A 21,476-nucleotide genomic window follows, 5' to 3' on the forward strand; every position below is an offset into this window, starting at 1 on the left:
CAGCAGAAATGAATACAATTGAAGTCTCACCAAGAATAAATGCAACAAACAATCTAAGGAGCAGGGCTGGACATCTGGCATTCCGGGCATTTTCCCGGTGGGCCGACGCAGGTGCGGACTGGCCATCGGGAGAACTGAGCAGGCCGGGGGGTTGGCCGCGAAATGTGTGGAATTTACATGCGCGTTAAGCAGAACAGACCTCAAAATGACACCGTGATATGCAGAACAGGACAGCGAACACCCCCCCGACATGTTTTGGGCCGGTTGCCATGTTAAATCCCGTGCTGATTTCTCTTCCCAGTCCAGCCCTGTCTGAACTCCGGTATTTACACTGTCAGTCATATCGGTTCTGATTTGTTGTTGCTGTAGTAACCGAAGAACGAGCTGTAAAGGCACAGCCCTCTTCCAGAAAGGGGGCGGGGAGCAGCAGCTCATTTGCATTTAAAGAGACACACACGCAATCAGCGTGTTTTTGATTCCACCCAAAAAGAGGCATTTATAACATTGTGTAATAAATGATCCGTGGGGTATTTTGAGCTGAAACTTCACAGACACATTCTGGGGACAGCGGAGACTTATATTACATCTTGTAAAAAGGGGCATAATAGGTCTCCTTTAAATACAACACTTCAATGATGAACGTATTATAAACATCAGAGTTTAAAGTCATTTTGATATTTTGACTTCTGGGGCATAAAGTAAAAAAATGACTGTGGTGTAATTGTCCAAAAACAGTAATAAAAAGTCAAATAATTGTAATTCTTGAAAATGTAGTGCAGAATAATATTGCATCAGTAATAATAGAAAAAGAAAAAAGACCCAGAGAAGAACCCTTTAGACTCAAGAGTGAAAAAAATATAGAATAAAGAAAAAATCTGATATTTTGACATTTTTATGAAATGGCACATTTTGTTCACGTGTAACCTTGAAAAAAAAAAAAACCTTGAGTTTTGTGACCCAAAAAATGTATATTTGTGAAAAAATTGTTATATTAAGATGTGTGCACTGTCATGTATTCAAGATGCAAGGAAAGTATTTTAATACTTTTTATAGTATTTGTCCTTTTTGATGCTCGACAGTTCCTGCTCACTATAAACTGTAATTCTATGGAATAGAGCTGCTTATAATATCTATGTTTATGTTCCAAGAACAAAGAATAGTAAACCATTTGTGCCTGTACTAAACTGGAGTCGAATGATTTGCTTTATCAGCTACTGTAGTTAACATACCTTGAGCCTGTGCATGCTGCCAATTCCATGTGGCCAATCTAAATATTCGTTGTTTCCCTTGTTGCAGGATCCTTGCGTATACTATTTCACATTCTTTAGTTGAAACATCCGTATCACCTTCGATCATGAATGAGAGATACATGGTCTCCTTAATCTCCTCACGGGTCTCTGTTTGAGTGAATCTGCAATAGCGCCGATGAATTGCGCACATGCCGTGTCGTTACTGTATGTAGGATTAACTTTTACGCCCAATGTGACCCTTCAGTTTGGTGAATGGTAGTTCCTGCTTAGCCATGAAATAGGCCGTGTTGAATTTCACTATCATTTCAGCCTCATCAGATGACTGAATGGTAGCTTCCTGTCTGCGAAATGCTACTGGAAGTGGCGATGCCGTTACATTTGTGTATCTCTCTCGGCATATTTTATGTTTTAAGCTGCTGTTGTGCTTCATTAAAGGTGTCGTGTTTAAACTGTACGGTGAAAGTTGCCTCGGCAAACTTGGTTTCCCCCGCATGTTGTGGACCACTTCTAGTTCATTAGATACGGTTCATAGAGTTGGTGTTTTGCTAAATCTAAGCCATGTAAACTCCTGTTTGAAACACAGTTTGTTCTGACCTTTTTCGCCATGGCCTCTTCTGACTCCATCTCATCGACCTCTACAATTCGCTGCTCTGAAGGGACTGGCTCTGGTACAGGATGAGCCATAGATGGAAAAAATGCATCAATGGTTCGTTTCACCATGGTTGACTTTTACGGACGTTGAGTGTGATGCCACGAAAGCGAGACACACGAGTGTAGATGATGTTACCCACGCAGTTGACTAATCACTCACGGACCAAACTCGGGCAGACTCGCTCCCTCCTCGTTTTTCAACATGAAGTAAAAAAAAAATGATGTCAAATTTGCAGGTCGTGCATGAGTGAGTAGTTCACAGTCTGGAGCACTGACATTGCACGTTAAGTTATATACTGACAGCTTACATGCAACTAACACTCTTAACCTGAACTGCTGACACTGATGCGTGCATGCTGCGTGGCGCTGGAATAATCCACAACGTTCCCTCTCAGCTTCTTAAATTTGAGTCCCACCTTCATCAATTTGATTGGCTATCTCAAATGACATTGACGTGCGTTGTTAGACTACAGAGCATGCTAAAAAAAAATTTAAACCATTTTGTTATTCCTGCAACAACTTAATGGCAATTGGACAGCAATGCATAATGAACTGCAGCAGAACAGCAACAAGGATATACATTTTTGGGGGGACAATCTGGCCATATCCGCTGAGTTGCTTCAACGGCCACCTAACTGACTGTTTTAAAGACAGAATTACTGCCATCTTAACCGTTCATGAGTAAACCGTGAGACAGCCATGTGTGTTTGATCTGTTTGCAGTCTAATTCACAGTCCTGGGCGGTCTAGTATTTCACTGGAGGTCTGTTCTCACTCTTTTTATCTGTAGAGCGGGATCTCTCATACTCTTTGAGGTGCTGATACTGGATCTCAGACCAGAGGGTTACTGAATAATTCCTGAACAACCAATACAGTGTCAGAACAAGGCTCCAGATCCCCTCACTGGCTCCAGACGTTATGATGAAATCACTTTTGATTTACCTTCTCCGATACTCTTTTGTTCCAGAGAATGACCAATAGATGACTAAAATGATGAAGAAATAACACACTAGAGGTCATTATGACCAAATGTTACTTGGAAGACAGACAGTATCCATCATTGTGTCCATTCCTTTGGCTTGTGTGAGTGTATATGTGTTTGAATCAAAGAGATAGTTCACCCAAAAATGAAAATTCAACCATAAAGTTGCTCCAAACACATATGACTACTGTAAATGATGACGGAACTACCCCGTTAAGTTGCATGATTCTACCATTTCACTTCGTCTTAAAAAAAATCATTCTTGCATGCTGGGTTTAAAAGATTATCATGTGCACTTTCAACAACTGCAGCGATCTACACAATAACAGGTGTCACCACTCTACAGTAATTACATGAGCATCAGTCACTGTCTGCAATCAATGCAACCTCTTACAAATGTCACTCATATGTGTGACAAACACTATGGCAAACCCACTCGCATCAAAATGAGTGCTCTCAAAAGCAAACATGGATCAAAATACCCAATATAAACGATATGCAATATGCAAAATCACAAATATTCACCCGTTTTGAGTGGAATCAGAAAATTGTGATCTTTCTATAACATGAAAGCATGCATCTCACTAAAAGAGTAACCTAAAGTAAAGATGGCGCATGTACGATTGTTTATTGCAGCTTTGATCTTATACACGCATCCTTGCAGTATGTCTGTACCTTCAGTTCACCACATACACCCAAGTTAAAGAAGCAAGAAAGTTGAGGCGCTCCTTCCAGGCCAAGAGGAGGACCGACGGGTTTTACGGAGCTTGGTACCCCAGCAGGGGGTGCACACCGTGACCCCGGAAGCAGCAAACCGCTATGTAAAGCTTGTAAAGATGGGGGCACAAGATGATCCGGAGACCTTTCTGGAGCTTTTTGAACACATGGCCCGAGCTCTGGAATGGCCATGGGCACTGACCAGGAAGGCCCAACTCGTGGCCCAACAACTCCACGCCGACAACCTCCTGAGGTACACTGAGCTTAAGAAAGCCATACAAATATACATTATTGGTTGTATTGAGTGACGCAGGACGCTCAGACAAAGGAAGATACAACCCAGTTTTTAGTACCAAAGAGCAGTCAGGAAATGTCTTTCCAGGTGGCTTATCATAGTCCGATGGCAGGTCACTTAGAACAGGGGAAAACACTAAGCCGTCTCATTGCCCATTTTATTGGCCGGGTGTTCGCGGGATGAGAGCCGGTGGTGTGCGACATGCCATATGTCAGCTGGTGAATCCGCCGGCCACTCCAAAAGTGCCATTGCACCGCCTTCCGTTGATTGAGGTTCCCTTCGACAGAGTTGGCATGGACCTCGTCGGGCCATTAGAATGGTCATCACACGGCCCTCGCTTAGTTCAGGTGAACTACACAACACGATACCCCGAAGCAGTGCCGTTGCGCAACATCTCAGCACGTAGTGTTGTGGAGGCACTCTTCAGTATAATCTCCCGAGTGGGGATTCCGAAAGAAATCCTCACTGATCAGGGCACTACTTTCATGTCATGTACACTACGTGAACTGTACGACTTATTGGGTATTACATCGATTCAGGGAGAGGTCCCACAAGCCTCTATGGGTTTTTCCCTGTTTGAATTGTTATATGGGCGTAAGCCCCATGGCATGTTAGATGTCATGAAGGAAAATTGGTAGGAGGGTCTTTCACAAAGCAAAAATTATATTCAATACGTTCTTGACCTGAAAGCAAAACTCCACACACTGGGGCATCTATCACAGGAGAATTTGCTACAGGCAAAAGAACGTCAGTCCCAGCTGTATAACAGGGGATCTCGGCTATGGGAATTTGCACCAGGAGATAAAGTCTTTGTATTACTGCCCACATCGAGCTCAAAATTACACAAAGTAGTAAGGGGCCTTTGAGGTCACACGGCGAGTTGGGGAAGTGGACTCGTCAAATTTACCACCTCAACCTACTAAATCCATGGAGAGAGGTGGTCCCCATACCCTTGGCGACGGTAATTCAGGAGAGGGAGGAGCTCAGTCAAGAGGTGATTCAAAAAGCCAATCAGTACACCCCGGACCCTTGTGGAGACCACCACTCAATGTCACAATGTACAGAGGTTGCCAGATTGCAAAATAAATTCTCTGATGTGTTCTCGCCTTTCCTCAGCCATATTAACCTCCTAGAACACCAAATCGAGACAACCCCCGGGGTAGTGGTACGAAGTCGGCCCTACCGGTTAACCAAACACAAAAAACAGGTAGAACAGGAAGAATCAAAGGCCATGCTTGATATGGGAGAATCCCACGATGATTGGGCCAGCCCGGTGGTTTTGGTGCCCAAGTGCAATGGCTCGGTCTGGTTCTGTGTGGATTATAGGAAAGTCAACGCGGTGTCGAAATTTGTCGCTTATCCAATGCCTATTGATGAACTGCTCGATCAGTTGGGCATGGCTTGCTTTTATTCGACACTGGATATAAACAAAGGGTTATTGGCAGATCCCCTTAATGCCGATGTCCCGTGAGAAAACGGCCTTCTCCACACATTTTGGATTAAACCAATTTTTGACCCTTCCATTTGGGTTGTTTGGGGCCCTGGCTACATTTCAGCGACTTATGGACATGCTTATTTGGATGATATCTTTATTTACAGTAATGATTGGCAGCGGCACATGCTGCATCTGGAGGCCGGTCTGGGGATACTGCGATGAGCAGGGCTCACAGCAAACCCGAAGAAGTGCGCAATTGGGCAGGTGGAGGTACGGTATCTGGGGTTCCACTTGGGGCATGGGCAGGTGTAACCCCAAATTGATAAAACCGCAGTGATTGAGACCTGCCAGAGACCAAAGACCAATAACTAGGTGAGACAGTTCCTGGGGCTGGCTGGCTATTATAAAAGGTTTGTGCCTAATTATTCAGACAACACCAGCCTGCTGACTGATCTCACTATAACGGGAGCTCCAGACCCGGTCCAGTGTACAGAGTCATGCCACCAGGCTTTCACACAGGTAAAAGCTGCACTTTGTGGTGGGCCGCTTCTGCAGTCCCTTGATTTCTCTCTCCCTTTTGTTTTAAAGACGGATGTGTTGGACAGGGGGCTGGGTGCTGTACTGTCCCAGATGGTGGAGGGGGAGGATCACACAGTGCTGTACATTCGTCTCTCTCAGAGAGAGCATCCGACTAAATACAGCACCATAGAGGAGGAGTGTTTGGTCAGTGGGCGGTCCTTATTCTCCACTACTATTTGTTGAGATGAGAATTCACCCTCTGTTCAGACCATGCCCTGCTCCAATGGCTCCACCGCATGAAGGATGCCAACGCCCGGATCAACTGTTGGTATATGGCACTCCAGCCGTTTAAGTTTGAGGTGGTCCACAGACTGGGGGCACAGATGGCAGTCGTAGATTTCCTCTCCAGAAAAGGTGGAGGAAAGTGGGCAGTCCAGATGGTTCTCCTGGCGGGTGGTGGGGGTATGTGGAGGTGGGAGCGTGGTCGAGCACCTGTCTGTAGAGAAAGTGGTAAGGAGTTCCACCTGAGATGAATTGCTACCATTTAACATTTCTATGATCGCTGTTAGAGACGGGGGAGATAAAAGTGACCCAGTCCATAGAGAGAGAGAGAGAGAGTTACTCACAAGAGGCTGCATGTCTGTGTTTAAGAGCATAGAGCTGGAAAACTGATGTGTTAACATTTATAATGGAAAGCAGTTTTGTGTTTCATCAAGTTAGAAAGCGTGTTGCATTTATGTTAATAAAAAGTGACTTGGATTGTGGAAGCCGGCTCCCGCTTACTCTTATCTGCCCCAAACATGAACCTGGTCAAAATCAGTTATCGATGTCTTTATGGACCGGCTTTATTCCGACATAGATTCTGTTCTGTCTGATCATTCACTCCAGACAATCACAGTATGATGACTGGCCTGTTCACTAGACCGACAGTTGGACATTTCTGTTGACCGGACTAGACAGTAAGCATGATGCTGGAACAGCGATTGCACATGAAATGACATGCAGCATCAGCAGGTTTCAGCTGGAGACAATTACTCTTGATGCTGTTGATGCATGAAATGCATTAATAAAATATGCAACCGATAAGCTTAAGACAACTCTGCGCATTGGCCCGGGTGTCTCATACCCAAATTACAGAGGAAATACCTTGATCATTTCTCCATAAAATTCAAAAGGACAGCAGAGGTCAACTACAATCACCTTCTCGCTCTCTGATCATCCATATCAAGACAAGGATGGAAGATCTATCACAAGACATCAGTGAATCAAAAATGCCACGCAAACACCAGTCAAGCTCGTATAAAGACTGTTCCCTGACCTTCACACAAAGTTAAGATGTGTGAACATGCCTTTAAAGCTATTCCTGTTCTAAGCAATTAGCTTTACGGTTTGCCTGCACAAACAATGTCTATTTCATTGTGTGATTTTTTTTTCACATCTTTTGAAACAAATACACTAACCACACTACTCGAAGTAACAGTAAGCTTGTATGTAAAAAAGTTAGTTAATAAATTGTACGTAAACATGTACATAATAACATAGAGGCTAAAAATTAAGGCTAAATTAAACAATCAGCTGCAAATACCAGCAGGGCATTTGGCAAAAAAATTGTCTGGATACTAGTCAATCAATTGTGACCACTGCCTTGAGAACAAAGCCCACGTCCATCTAGAAGGTTCCATTACATTTAACCAACATCACTGCTGTGTTTAATGGAGCCATTACACTTAAATGAAGACAGACAGGTGTGTTAGACAGGCAGTGCACACACACACACACACACACACACACACACACACACACACACACACACACACACACACACACACACACACACACACACACACACACACACACACACACACACGAAATCTAGATCATGTGCTAGTGGCTTTCCTAAAACTATGGAAGCCAGATCCTGCCATGGATGAAGAAAATAAAGGAAGTTTTGACTTTATATCTCACAACTGTGACTTTATTTGTCGTAATTGCAAGATACAAACTCAAAATTGCTAGTCACTAATTGTCTCACAAATATGAACTCGAAATGGTAAGATATAAAGCCACAACTACGAGATATAGACTTACATTTTATGCATTTGGCAGACGCTTTTTATCCAAAGCGACTTACAGAGCCATTATTACAGGGACAATCCCCCGACAATCGAACCAGCGTCCTTCTGATTACCAGTTTACCAGTTATGTGGTTTAGAGCACTACACCACCACTCCACTGAAAGACTTAAAACGGCAAAAGATAAACTTAAAATTGTGAGATATAAACTCGCTAGAAATAAGGTCACAATTGCAAGATTTAAAGTCGCAACTGCAAGATATAAACTCGTAATTGTAAAAAAATAAGGCCACGATTGCAAGATATAAACTCGAGTCGAAACTGCGAAATATAAAGTTGCAATTGTGAGACGTAAATGTGAAATTGCAAGAAATAAGGCCATAACTGTGAAATGTAAAATCACAAGACATATACTTAAAACTGCAAGAGATAAACTCACAAGAAATAAACTTAAAATTGCACGAAAGTCGCAATTACAAGCAAGAAGTTGCAATTGTGAGATATAAAATCACAATAGAAATAAGGTTGCAAAATATATTTGCAACTGCGAGATATACACGTAAAAATGCAAGAGATAAACTCGCAATTGCGAGATAGAAATTTAAAAAAAAATGTCAAGAAATAAGGTCGCAACTGCAAGATATAAACTTCAAACTGACAGAGAGTCACAATTGCAAGATATTTAACGAAACATTGTAATTTGTAAAGCAACAGTCAAAAATGCGATTGGGTCAGAATGACTTTTTATATTTTTTTATTCTGAAGTGGGATCTTGCTTCCATATAAAACAACATCTGCATAAATTACTCAAATCAAACGCAAAGAAATATGTTTTAAGCAGCATTAGAGCAAATACATAAATGTTGAGGTATCAAATATGATCAAAAGACACAGTTTCAGCTATGTTGCCCAGACCGTTTCAAATACCTTTACTTTTGATTGTTTTTTCCTGAAAACCCTAAAGCTATTACTCAAAACAAAGAGTTATCAACACATCTTATTGCATAAGTCGGTACTTATTCTACTCAACCTATGGGAAATATTAAGGCACATAATGAAGACTGTTATGATTCCAAACAAGATTATTAAGAGCAAACAGCTCATATTCTGTGGTTAATTTCCACATGAACTGACAACATCTTAACTTCCACATGAACTGAGAGCACAGGCGCGGGGGGGTGCTGAGGGTGCTGAAGAACCCCCTAGACTGCAAAATAGTATCAACAAGGTTTCATATATTTCACTGCATTTATGCAGTATATAATACAATTTTCACTTTCAGTATAGCTGTCATTTATGTCATTACGGAGAGATTTGTTATGCATGTGGGCAGGGCTCTGCCGGACTAAAGCGGAGACCATTTAGCAGAGATGGTCCACTTCTATTTAAATGAATGGGAGAAATTGGAACATCCAACCAGGAAGCTCTAGCACCCAACGGTCAACGGATGTATAAAGAAAGTCCCTCCTTACAGGTAAAAGAGCGAATCACCTTTAAGATACAGACGTCACCTGTCAATCATCGAGACCGCGCATGCGCATTAGCTATACAAGCCGGGAAAATTGCATGTTTTAACGTAATAAGAGGTAAAGAAGCACAATATTCAAGAATCCAATATTATAAAATGTTATTGTTGTTTATGTTCTTTGATCGTAAGCTTGACCAACTGTGTTTGAGATTTCGGTGTTCCACCATTCAAGTAGGTGAGGAGCTGCACTGGCATGACTGGAAATAGCCTCCTGAGAGTGTTCTGGATTAGCAATTAAAGTTTTTGTTACTGTATCATTACTGTTGTTTAATAATTAATATTGTAGTGCAATATTACAATTTATATGAACACAAACTAAATAAAAATAAATAAATAAAAAGATCAGGCTAGTGTTGCGTCGCCCTGCGGATGCAGAGCAATGGGCAAATGCAGGGACGGATTACCGACTGGGCCAATGGAGCAAGTGCCCAGGGGCCCTTGACTGCCCGGGGGTGCCCTGGGATTTAAGTCTGCACGATCTAGTCTGGTGACCCCCCCCCGCTTGAAAACCCTTTTGTGCATGAACATTATTTTGGTCCGTTCCATTCTGCATCTTTAGATCGCACTTGCAAAAATAACTAATTAACGATTTAAGAGTAGCACCTCAATCCAATACTGTCATTCACTATATCAACATCAGCTGTGAGTGTATGCAGTCAGTCAAGCAGTAAACAAAAGCCACACACACATCGTAGTGTCCTAAAATAAAGCCCCACATCAGCTGTGTTTCCAGCATGTTACTTACATGAGACTCAATGCAACAAGCTGCTACTGTATACCCATACCAAGCATTTTTGGGTATAATAGATTCATGCAGCATTTCTGGGGGGGATTATAGATGCAGAATTACCTATGCTGATGGTGCACATGCTTATGGTGCCCAAAAATGCTGCTGACAAGGAACTGCCAACTATGATGCCCAAAAGCGCTGCTAACCCACTACTGCCAATGTTGATGTCCACAAATGATGCTGATTTGGAATGTGCCTATGTTAATGCTTAAAAATGTTGCACATACCTATGATGCCAAAACTTGCATCTTAAGACACCTAGAAATGTTGCTTACTTAAAAAGTATATTATATGCCCACAAAAGATGCATATGCCTAAGATGCTGACTAGGACTGTCTATGATGATGCCAAACATTTTTGCTAACTAAGCTCTGCCCATGTAGATGCCCCAAAATGCTGCTGACTTGGAAAGCGCCTATGTTGATGTCCAAACATGCTGCTTACTAGAAACCGTCTATGATGATGCCCCGAAATGCTGATGACTCGTAACGCGTCTTTTGATGCCCAGACATGCTGCACGCGCGCAGGGTGTCCCATCACGCCGTCTACACAGGCAGCTCAGCAGATTTGAGTCATCCGTTCATTGATGTTTAGAGAGAAATGCACATACCTTAAAACACAGCCGCGGTGCTCCGGAGATAGATGCGCGGAATATGAAAATGAGGAACGGTGCAGGAGAGGCGAGTTCGTTTGTGTGCGCGTGAGATGAAATCATCGAACACACTCAGGCAGCAGCGACATCACCATGAGCGGCAGTCACTCAGTGCGCATGACAGTGCCGCACCAACCGAAGCCGATCCACCTGCTCATCATCACTCACCGGGACCCGTTCACACGGACTCTGATCCCCACACTGCTTTATTTGGCAATTATTGTTAAATATATATAAAAATACTGTAATAGTATATAACCATTTTATATTATGCAAATGTATTATAAGAATTGATATTTTATAATTATAGTATTTTATAGTTATACATTCGTAAAAATATTTTTTTTTATATATATATTACATCATGTAATATAATAGTTGGAATAAAATGTGATCATAATTTAAATGTAATAAATTTTTTTTTAATAATTGCTTAATCTGCAAAATATGTTATAAAATTGTCATATTTTAAATCAAAAATATTATTCAATATTATTATGACTATTTTAATGACCTTTTATAGCAAACATTTTCATAATCTAAAACTATATTACAAAAAAACATTAATATTTAAAAATAAAAATAGTATAACAAATACAATTTTATTTAATTATTGTAATATTAGCAGTGTTCGTGACTGCGTGTTTTTGCGTGGTTAACAGTTTTATTTTTTACATTATATAAATTAGTATAGTGATTGTTTATTACGTAAATTTCTTGAAATAATTTAAATACATTTTTAAAATAATTTTACTATTATTTAATATTATTGACAATTTTAGTAACGTTTTCATATTATTTTCATAATGAATTTATTGTATTATAAAATGTAGTATAATAGTTTAAATAAAATATGAATATAATAATAATTATATATAAATTATATAAACTTTTTTTATAATATAAATTTGTAATAATTGTACATTATACACATGTATTATACCAACATAAAAATTATTTTCACATTTTTATATTGCTAAATATTACTATGAATAATATATTATATTCACAGTATTCATTCTGAATGCAAATTATACAATATTCAAATATATTATTGGCTAAAGTCTCTTTTTTTAATGAAATGTAAGTACTCATAAGCCTACTTATTTATTTTTATTTTTATTTTACACTCTAATGTGGAAAAACTGCTGTTTAATTATGAAACTTAATTATGTGTTTGCTTTATATTTTATAATAAAACGTTGATTTCTTTTGATGCACTGTGGACACTTTCATCCGAGCTCAACTTTACAACACTATTCCAGAGAACAGGAGTCAGTTCCGGTCTGTTATTGCACGCTTCCTGAATTGGTGACGCAAAAACCTTCTGACAAATAGCTCGAGCACACTGTCAACAAAATCAAGCCGCTACCCTGAAACTTTAATACACATGTTTACAAAAACAAAAACTTTTTATTTTTTTTTTTAATGCTCAAACTGGAATAAATGCTTTGATGTTGTGATGCGTATCAATATAAATGATGTACGTATATCAAGTGTTTTGCATTTTCTGATTTGATTCAGTCAGTGCTAATATCAGTATAGCACAGTATTGACTTGTGAGGGCAGCTGCATTAAGATACTGCCACCTGCTGTTAAATCGCAGCTTTAAATTGAAGCTTTTTTTTAACAGGGAATTTACACAATTTACAACATGTAACATATTATTGACAACCCTTAAAATAAATGATATTATTACCATTGACCTACATGCTTAGTGTGACAAACCCAGATTTACATTATGCATTTAATTTTATTATTTTATTTGTTATTTAGTTCAGTGTCTTGCATATTGTGTTCAGTCAGCATGAATGCCTAAATAAAATACTTTTGTAATATTTTGTTTTCTACTGTGCAAATGAAAAGTTTTCATGCAGCAAAACTGAAGAATGAATAATAGACTGAATTCTCGTTCATTTGAGCAGTTATTCTTTCTAATTCAATGGTAACACACTGTCAGAGCTTTCCGTTGTTATAATTGAACACCCTCATATTCTCTCTAGGGGTTCAGATCCTCATAAATAATGCAAATCAGCACAAATGCAAATATTGTGCAGCATGAAACAGTGATAATTCAATAGAAAACATGCTGCACTCGTTTCTGCTGAAATTGAAATATTAGCCAAACTAACATTTATTATCTTTGAAATTAACCTGGAGTTGTCAGTAACACGTTGTGAAATACTATATCACATTTACTGCTTCAGAGGTCAATATGGCAAAATATAATAAACCAAAACACTCTCCAAAATTGCAAAATCCGATTGCATTGGGGTAATAGGAGGGTATAGTATTTTAAAATAAAACCTTAAAGAGATTGTGACGTGGAGGGGGGCGTGGCTGGGCTGTGAGGGTGCACGCCTAGCACTGAGTAGCCCAATCAGCGGGAGAGAGATGAGAGGAGGAGCCGGGGATGCCAGAGAGAGAGAGAGAGAGAGAGAGACACATGGAGCTGTGTGTGTGTTCGTGGTCGACATCTGTTATTATGTTCCAGTTTGATGTTATGTTATAATTAAAGTCTTGTTGAGTGTTGATCTGGTTCCCGCTGCCTCCTTTCACGAACTCTGTTACACAGGTGCCGAAACCCGGGAATGTAGGAAGACACGCGTCAGAGAGCCCTCGATGCTGACGGAGGATCGTGACTCTGAGGAGGTATGATATGGTGGTACTGGAGCGGTTCACCCGAAGGATCCTGCTGCCGTCCACCAGGAGACGAAGGAGCCGCTGCTGTCCGCCAGGGGGCGGGGGAGCTCGCTGTTGTCCGCCATGAAGTGGAGAGGCCGTTGCCGGTCGCTAGAGGGTGGAGGAGCTGCTACCGTCCAACAGGGGCGGGGGAGCTTGCTGCCGTCCGCCAGGAGGCGAGGTCCAGTGCAGGTCGCAGAGGACCGCTGCCCAGCTGCCCGAGGACTGAATGACGGCTTGGTCGGAAACCTGAGTTTTATATGTTCTCTCTCTCTCTCTCTCCCCTCTCTCTGTCTCTCCTGCCCTCTTTTCCTCAATCCCTTTCCCTCCCCTCATCCTACCTAGGAACCCAGGAGGTGGGGGAAACCAGCTGGCAGGACCACTCCTCCCAGCTGGGGAGTAAGTCAGTCTGGAGCTTTCTCCAGCCTGAATAGGGTGGTGGGGGCACAGGGGCCGTGAGGATGCAGGCCTGGCGCTAAGTAGCCCAATCAGCGGGAGAGAGCAAAGAGGAGGAGCCGGGGATGACAGCGAGAGAGAGAGACACACACACCGAGCTGTGTGTGTGTGTGTGTTCATGGTCAACGGCTGTTATTATGTTCCAGTTTGATGTTATTTTATAATTTAAGTCTTGTTGAGTGTTGATCCGGATGTCTCCGCCTCCTTTCCAGAACCCCGTTACAGAGATATAACAAATAATTAAAAAAAGTGACATACCGTCGTCGTTGTCATGTCATCCGACGGGGGTTGGTCGTCATTGTCGTATCTTCTGATGGGGGTGGGGGCTTCGGACATAATTGTCAGAGGCACGTGGATACAAAATAGATAGGAGTGGACACAGGACGCCGCCTGGGACGGAGAGGTGTGGCATTGAGTGGGATGGCCCACTCAATGTTTCCATGCACAGTTTCAACCATATAAACTTGAATGCTTATTGGATTCAATCATTTTCAGGTGGTATGTATTTGTGTAATGAGGGAAGGTGTGGCGAAAGTGACTAACACCTTATATCAAGATGTGCATGATTATTAGGGAGCTTCATTCAGTGGCAGAGCTAGGGGTGGCCAGGGGTAGCTGTGGCCACCATGGACCGAAGCCTGGTCACCCCATTGGCCACCCCACTCGCAGTTGCTGTTTAAGTAATTTTTTTGGTCATTTTTAGGTATAATTCAGTTCTTTAATGGTGAAATAATCTCTGTACAAATGTACAAACTTAACATGTGCACACACAAAGGTCGCACACAAAGGTCGCCGCACCTCTCTGTCCCAGGTGTCATTGACTCCACCCAGAGACATGGGCAAGGTCAAGAGGGCTGAAACACGACAAGTTGAAGCGTCAAGATTGGGCAAAGAAATACCCTAAGTCAGATTTTTCAAAGGTTTTATGGACAGATGAAATGAGAGTGCCTCTTGATGGACCAGATGGACGGGACCGTGTCTGGATCACTAATGGACACCACTTCGAGTCAGGTACCAGCAAGGTGGAGGAAGGATACTGTATGGGTTGCTATCATTAAGGACGAGGTAGTTGGACCTATTCGAGTGGAAGATGGACTGGAACTCAACTCTCAAACGTACTGGCAGTTTCTGGAAAGTACTTTCTTCAAGCAGTGGTACAGGATGAAGTCCTCTGCATTCAAGAAGACCATGATCTTTATGCGGGACAATGCTCCATCACATGCATCCAAGTGTTCCACTGTTTGGCTAGCCAGCAAGGGCCTCAAAGATGCCCAAATAATGACTTGGCCCCTTCTTCACCTGACTTAAATCCTATTGAGAACTTGTGGGCCCTTCTCAAACGTGAAGGAAGACAATACACCTCTTTGAACAACGTTTGGGAAGCTGTGGTTGCTGCTTCAGGGAACGTTGATCATGAGTTGATTAAGAAACTGACAGACTCCATGGATGGATGGCTCATGGCAGTTATTGAAAAGAAGGGTGGCTATATTGGTCACTGAATATTTTTGAAAGGCCAAAATTTTTATTTAATTGTCATTTTGTGTTACTTATTTGTTGCACCTACTCTAAAAATTGAGTATAAACAATTAAGTTGGGAGAAATTATTTTTGTAATTTAGTTGCCTAATAATTGTGCACACTTATATATCCCCCTGAAAGACAAAACTCACTTTTTCTTGGTTAAATATTCAGGTTTGAGGTTCAATAACATTTTGTATTGACTGAGAGCATTGTGCTTGTTCAACAATAAAATGAATCCTGACTAATATAATTTGCCTAATAATTGGGCACGCAGTGTATTTTGAAATATCAAAGAATTTCTGCATTTTATTATTTAAATAAAAACACATGTTAATTAATGTATTTTATATTTGTCAATTAACATGCCAAAAATATTAATCTTTTCACATGTATGAACAGTTAAGAACCTATTAATGACTTACAATACAGTTTTAGATGAAAAGCATCAGGTGATTTATAGGCATGAATTTTACTAGGTCAAAATTGACCTGCGAATGCATATAAAATCAGTCTACATATACAAAACTGGGACTGATTTACAAAGTAGATTTTTCAAAATTAAAAGAGAATATGGAGCAGAGAACAGTGAACTACAATGTCAGTGCCATGGTGAAATCAAACTAATGCTGCAGTTCTTCATGAAGAGTTATTCTAAATATAGGACTGTGATCACAGGTCATTGATTGCAGACAAATGGCTTCTTCCAGGTTGCCATGGTGATGAGAAAACTGCACTTCTCCTTTCCTCCTGCAGAATGCGCCAGTGTTGTGTGAATCATCTGTATGTTATAAAGACAGCAGATGCAAATCACTTCAATACCAAACACACAGTTTTTCCTCTGATAGTCCATTTCTAACCTCACAAACCTTAAAGTTTTGAAAAAAAAAAAAAAAAAAGAAGCTATTGAAAATTTCCACCATTAATGCCCAGGAAAAAAAAAGTAAGTTAAACTCATGTTGAAAAATGTGATATAATTTGGGGTAAGTTGTCACAATGAAATCCGTTTCATATTTCAGAGAAAAGCGTTTCAAATATATCTAAAGTTGAAAAAGAAGAAGAAAAAAAGAAATAGAGAAATCTTCCACAACATCTCTGTATTTCAAATAAATTAAGCACTTACTAATGGCAAAACAACGAGCGCAACAGCAAAATTGGACAAGGTAACAAAATACCAAACAACTGAAAACAGCAATTAATTGTATAAAATTAATTAATTAATTAATTAATTAATTTAAAACATTAAATACCATTTTACATTATACAATTATAAAACATATAAAACCCATTTCAAAATATAATTACATAAAACACATAAAAGAAAATGACCCAAATTGTCATTTAGCCTTTAATTAAAATCCATTACATAATAATAGACAATACATTTACAATTATAATATACTGTAGGTGACTCTCATGTATTCCAGTGTGGTTTTACTGTGTTCACTTGCTTAAGAGCTAAAAACAAAAATATGATGACGTTGGAGTATCATTTTGAAGGGCAGATTTTACACAAATCGTTTATATCTGAAGTATGCAACTTTTTTTAGTGTTAAAATACTTTCTCTAAACCCAGTTTAATATGCAAAGATATACCGTAAGTAAGCCATTCATAGGTTAATTTTCTTGAAAATGGCAAACATTGTGTTTTCCGTAGCGCTATGATAATTACTCCCCACTTAGACCCGCCCCAAAAACAATACTCAACCAATGGTGTGAGTCGGGGGGCGGGGCTATTACTTAATTTGACCTACGGCAGACCAATGTTTACTTTAGCCATTCGAGTTGGTGGAGCAGAAACGACCTAATTCAGCTTTAAAACAGTTTGAAACTAGGTGTTTGAAAACACACATTTGTGTAATTGTTAAATATAGTCAAACTCCTCAGCGTAACAAGAAACTTATATAAAACTAAATAAATAAATAGATAAAATACCAGCAATTGGCTGCACGTTAGCTTCCCAGTTAGCAATCTCACCAGGTTTTAGAACAAAGATGTTGTGGTGTCAAAGGTTACAGTAATGTATGTAAGTATGCCGTGTGCCCCATCAGTTTGTCCAAAGAGAATCTACAACAGTGTAAAAACCAAAAGTGTGTTCACGGTAGTGAAGAATTAGCACACAAGTGTGCACACTAATGTCATATTCAGCCAGAATCAGACTGAAGAAGTCTAGTGTAAAATAGTATGACATTGAAACATGGCCTGGAAAGTATTATATGAAATGAATTAATCATGACAGCAAGCAGTGTCACACAACCACACATTTGACAGGACAGGAGGCCATAAATCATCCATGACTATTAATCAATTCCTTTTTGAAAATTGTAGTGCCTCCAAAATATGTCACACTAAAGTTGAGCAACAGGAAGTCCATATTATCTGTGTAATTTAATCCTGTGTTTTTGCACCTCCAGACATCTCACTTAACTCTTCATATTTCACCTGGTCTGAACCTTTTTAGCTAATCCAGTGTGGCTGATAAGGTAAGGGTTAGTTACCAATGTTTTGTTTAGTTTTTTTACTATTACACTAGAGCTAGATCCACCACAGATTCTATCTAGAGAGTTTCTAGAAGGTTATCTTGATATTTGATAACAACATGCAACTGAAAATCCTTACAGGTTCTTGTTTGGCAAAAGAGTCTGAGAGCACTTTTCTCACTCAAACATCCTTAAAACAAGCAACATGACTTATGATATTAAGTATTGTTCCTAAGGAAATTTAATGAGGTTTATAATTAAAACCACAACAACAACAACAAAAACTGTTTGTCAATGAGGTAAGATTTAAGGAATATTCCAGGGATGCATGTTCATGCACAATAGAACGTAAGTCCATATTTCTATTCTTGTAATTCACTGCATACAGTCCGTTTACACTACAGACTATTTATGAATGTGCTGTCTTTGTTTATATTGCTGGTGCTCAGGGGAGGACAGGCCATCGGGAGAACCGGGACTGTTCCTGAAGGGCTGGCCACAAAAAAAAATGTTGAAGGGGGCACTTTTGGGCCAGACTCTATGTAAAGTCCCGGGCCGATTTCTCTTTCCAGTCCGCCCCTGCTGGTGCTTGAGGGAATGGACTATATAATAGGATGCAGACGGTGTCGGAGGAAAACCTCAGAATTAAATCGCACTTGACCCAGCCCATTAGCGATTTGCACGCAATTTCACCAAACCCACTTGCGCCTAGACTTTGCGCATGCTTGCACGAAAATACATTTACATTTATGCATTTGGCAGACGCTTTTATCCAAAGCGACTTACAGTGCACTTACTACAGGGACAATCCCCCCGTAGCAACCCAGGACACAATGGTGGTGGCTGTGGGGTTCGAACCAGCAACCTTCTGATTACCAGTTATGTGCTTTAGCCCACTACGCCACCACCACACCACCAAAAAATACCAAACCTTCATGGCCATGCCCACTGACTTATCGTCTATGACTTATTGCATAGTGCTGCTCTCTAAAAATACGGCCCATATTGTTTACTTCATGTGGCTATAGTTTTGAGTATTTGAACGTTTACGGATTGGCCCCATTCACTTCCATTGTAAGTGCCTCACTGTAACCCACATTTTTGCTTTTCTTAAAGAAAATATAATTTCTTAATTATTAGGTGACTGCCCACAGTCCGTACACTAACCGTCTGATGCATACAGCACACAAAACTTAAAAAACGCTTTCTCGATCTGGTAATTGCCAATCTTTAATGGAACTTCTGTCAGTAAACAGGAAGTCGTGTTCACAAGGTTCTGTGTTGATAAAACGAGCGATTTGAGAATTAAATAATCACTGGATTTGCCAAAGTTTGCCAGGTTATTGACAGCAATATGGAGTTCATACAGCAAATCTTTCAGAGTTTCATTTGAGAAATGTAGTAGATATTAAAGTGGATGTCTTCGACCAGAACTGCATACTCTGCTATGAGTAATGCATTCCGATATTTACTGTGCATTATCACATTGAGAATCAATGTGGTTTATCCAAAAGATGAAAAATGTTGCTTTCAGAGGCTTTACATGGAGTGCTGAGACCAGTGCAGACAGACAGCACACTTGAGGTTAAGTCATTCACTAGATAGGGAGCAAGGGTACATCCTTCAGCTTTCTAAGCATGTCTGTAACGTCACAAAAACCAACCAACACTTGTGCAAACATAAACAATTTTATTGAAAAAATCTGACTTTCTATAGCTTGGAATTATTACAGATTTCACAACTTAGTCCCACTGTCCACATAAGTGGACATAAATTTTTAGGAAAATTATTTGCTCTCGTTTTATGTTCATTTTCTCTGAATTATCAGGTGCTACTAGTTACAAATCAAAAGGTAAATGGAAAATGCACACAGCAGTCACGCTCTGGTCTCAGGGGGTTCATTTCACCATAACTACACCATCTTACATTTACAGTCGTATTATTACAAATATTTTCTTCCTTTTATAGCTTCAATGTAGTCGTAGTAGGTCTGCTGGAAGCCAGAACAAGCCAAGTTAGTCAAATCACAAAATAAATATATAGATAATCATCAGTATATGATACATACAGTATGTCATTTTATTTGATCTATTCACTTTATTTGTGTGGTGTGGGGAGGCTAAAGTTAAATCTTGCCCAGGACACCATGCCAGTCAGGACCTCCACTCTTGATCACTTTACACGTCAATCAGAGTGGGCACTTCCTGTCTTAGTGGGCGGTTCTTGGCCAGTTTAAGCTGCGATTAAATCCAGACCTTTTTACCTTTTAGTAGGTGTTTGCTAAGGCAAGCATCATTATTACTATTGCTGATACTTTGAGGATTTGTATAAACCACCACACCCAAGTATTACACTTAACATAATAACACAAGCTCAAAAAAAGCCTTGTTAGAACTCCAAAACACGACATATGCTGGTGACCATCTCCTAAAGTGGACATCATGAATATGCAGGTTGGTTGATTTAGCTTCAAGCTTGACTTGTTAATCCTTATATAATTTGGGACATGTTTCAAATATCAAACAGCACAGAAAGAGCCCAGTCTGTGATGACTCGAACCAGCACACAAGATCTTTGATCACATCTGCTCCATCACGGAGATGCCATGTTTTCATGCCAAGAGTCACAACACAGAGTCATTACCATCAAAGGATTCCAATCAACTTCCGCTCGCTCTCTTTCCACTGCTTCAAAAAAATCTGGGCGAGTTAGCTGCACTTAAAATCCAAACTCAAAGGATCAGTAGCGGTCGCGTCCCTAAAGTAACACAGTTTAATTCTCCAACAGAGTAATTACCTTGTTTCAAGAAACATACAATGAAATGCTAGGGAAGTTCAGAAATCATTGTTTAGTTTCACCTTTGAATCTGAACGCTGAAAAACAGCCACAGCTGAGTGCTCATTAACTAGCATTTGATAACCTGTATCAGAAAGAAAACGGCAGGGGTTATTTCTGCCCTCGCGGTAATTACCGCTGTCTGCTGTATTCAGTTCCCAAGAAATGAATATAAAAGGATTTTGTGCTAGAAGTCAAGACCAAAGATTTGTAGTGCAATGTTAGCAGGAAGAAAAATAGCTAAATCTCACAAAGACACTTGATATTAAGTAGCTGAATAAAGTACAAAAAGTGTTTGATTCGAGGAAACCCAGATGCAGAACTTCAAACAACATTAAGATCCACTTAGATCAGGGCTAAAAGCATGTCCTGTTGCTATATAATGAATGCAATATTCTGGTTTCAACACAAGTTAAGCTCAATCCACAACATTCGTGGCATAATGTTGATTACCACAAAAAAAGTATTTCGACTTTTATAAAAAATAAAAAAAAAAGATAAAATATGTTATAGTCAGACACTCACATGATTTTAGTGTGATAAAATCGCCTAATAAACACATTTACAATTTCGTTGCCGTGACGACGTAGCACTGTTAACCCTGTAATCCTGCAA

The 21,476-nt window shown here is 40.1% G+C and overlaps 1 protein-coding gene across 1 annotated transcript in view; it reads right to left on the minus strand.

Moving 5' to 3' along the window:
• The window catches only part of LOC127621626 (alpha-(1,6)-fucosyltransferase-like), a 96,568-nt gene extending 85,637 nt beyond the window's left edge, over nt 1-10,931 (minus strand). The window contains exon 1 of the mRNA XM_052095303.1: nt 10,850-10,931. The gene's annotated coding sequence lies outside the window, so the exon portion shown is untranslated. The remainder of the gene's footprint in view (nt 1-10,849) is intronic.
• Between the last annotated feature and the right edge of the window lie 10,545 nt (nt 10,932-21,476).

This window comes from Xyrauchen texanus, chromosome 28 (genome assembly GCF_025860055.1).
Source record: "Xyrauchen texanus isolate HMW12.3.18 chromosome 28, RBS_HiC_50CHRs, whole genome shotgun sequence".
Lineage (NCBI taxonomy): Eukaryota > Metazoa > Chordata > Actinopteri > Cypriniformes > Catostomidae > Xyrauchen > Xyrauchen texanus.